Source organism: Engraulis encrasicolus, chromosome 17, assembly GCF_034702125.1.
Source record: "Engraulis encrasicolus isolate BLACKSEA-1 chromosome 17, IST_EnEncr_1.0, whole genome shotgun sequence".
NCBI lineage: Eukaryota > Metazoa > Chordata > Actinopteri > Clupeiformes > Engraulidae > Engraulis > Engraulis encrasicolus.
The window spans coordinates 36,435,357-36,437,856 of NC_085873.1; positions in this window are offsets into that span (position 1 = coordinate 36,435,357).

Sequence of the window (2,500 nt, forward strand, 5' to 3'; positions counted from 1 at the left end):
GAGCCTGGAGTCCTCGTTTTCGTAACTAAATGATGCCTGTAGGTACATCTATCAGCAGGTTTACCACTTCCTGTAGGTTAACTAAGCCTGGTTTATCACTTAAGCATGTTCTTAGTATACCCTCCTGGTGACTTAACCTCCTGACTATAATCTACTGTCTGTCGGGTTATTTAATTTAATCATTGCTGTCAATCAACCTTTTGTGGAGTCATACACAGCACCACATATGTGCAACGAATCAGCCTTAGACACATTTCCCTTTGTAACAATGAGCTAGGCTTATATCCCGTCAAAATGGCTATCAGAAAAGTTGATGAACTACTGCAGCAAATACACACTGCTGAGGCTGAATTCTTTACATGTTTCTTTTTTTTTCCCCAACCTGGTTTGACCACTTCTGCATGTAGCAGCAACAGTAACAGTAACACTTTTCGCATACTCTTTAAGTGTGTATTATGTAATTTTATATGCTTTACATGCCTAGCCGAGTGCTAAGCCCCAGGGGAAATGTAAGCACATAATGTTGGGTGTTGTTAAACATTTTGCTTGCCAACTGTAAGCAGTGTAACAAAGATGGTAAAATGAAGCCTAGACCAACTGGGGTGGGGTTTTGGTGTTGGGCGGTGCACAGTTTAAGTCCTATATGCCAAACGTCCTATTCTATTCCATTCTATTCTATTCTATTCCATTCTATTCCATTCTATCCCATTCTATCCTATTCTATTCTATTCTATTCTATTCTATTCTATTCTATTCTATTCTATTCTATTCTATTCTATTCCACTCTATTCCACTCTATTCCACTTGTTTCCTTATGCCTGTGTGATGTGCTTGTGACAGTAAAGTCTTCATCTTAGATAAGTGTAGCCCAGCCACTTCTCTCCCGGCCTCGGCCCTCACACTGGAGACTGGCTTGGGGGAGCAGGGGAGAACACCATGTATGGTCTTGACTGCCTGTGGGACTGCCTTGCCTGTCTGCCTGCCTGTGTGAATGGCCTCCTGTGCATGTGTTTTCTTGCTGTATTTGTGTGCGTGTGTGTGTGTGTGTGTGTGTGTGTGTGTGTGTGTGTGTGTGTGTGTGTGTGTGTGTGTGTGTGTGTGTGTGTGTGTGTTGTGTGTGTGTGTGTGTGTGTGTGTGTGTGTGTGTGTGTGTGTGTGTGTGCATGGGTGTTCTTGGTGTGTGTCTGTGTGTGTGCGTGTGTGCGTGCATGGGTGTTCTTGGTGAGTGTCTGTGTTTGTGTTTGTGTGTGTGTGGGTGCGTGCGTGCGTGCGTGTGTGTGTGCATGTGTGTGTGTGCATGCTTGAATGTATGTTTGTATGGGGGAAAACACGCACTCCCTCCTCACATCTAATGTCAAGTTAACCTGCACAGCACACTGTGGTCACATACTCTAGCTGCTGCAATGCATCATGGTCCGACTGCCACAGAGGGGAAGTTGCTGTGATCAGTTCCTGTCTTGAATTAATTAGAATTATTAAACCGGGATGTTTTGATGTTGTTTACAAATACCTTTGGCTAATGAAACTTTTTTTTATTAAAAATGTGCATTTGTGCCGAATTAGAACTAATGAAAACCGAAGTAGAACACAGAAAGAAGCCACGTGTGTGAATGTGTTCAATTAGTGAAGCTCAAGTTGGAAGGCGCAGACGCTTTTAAAAAAAGACAGTTTTTTATTTTATCATGAAGTGAAGAAAGTTTTTTGTTTTCTTTTTCATTTCTCTATTTGTGTTCTGCAGTAAAAGTATTTCCCCCTCCCCTGAGGTTTGAGGTGACATGCTGAGGTTTGAATGATGAACTTTTGGCTAGCTGACACCAACACAACACAACTGAATGATGAACTTTAGGCTAGCTGACAACAACGCAACGCAACGCAACGCAACACAACGCAACACAACGCAACACAGCACAGCAACACACACAACTGCTAATGAACACACATGGTGGGCCGATGGGCTGCCTACCCAACACACACACACACACACGCACACACACACTCACACACACACACACACACACACACACACACACACGCACACATGCACACACACACACACACACACACACACACACACACACACACACACACGCACACAGTTACTAAACACATGCGATGGGCTGGTCACACACCACACACGCACGTACACACACACACACACACACACATCCACAATGGTTCCTCTTTGTACAGGCCTGAAAGTTCACTGAAGAGTGTCCTGTAAGACCCCTCTCCTCTCATCCATCCATGTGGAAATACCTCATTTGCATGTGTGTTTTCATAGCGTCACGATGACGCCTTAACCAAAGCAGTGACCAGCACTCTCCCTGACTATTAGCCCAAGTATCGGTATATCAGTCAGCAGTATACAGTGGAAAACAGAAACGCCTGCCTGCCTGCCTGTCTGTCTGTCTGTCTGTCCGTCTGTCTGTCTGTCTGTCTGTCTGTCTGTCTGTCTGTCTGTCTATCTGCCTGCCTGCCTGCCTGCCTGCCTGCCTGCCTG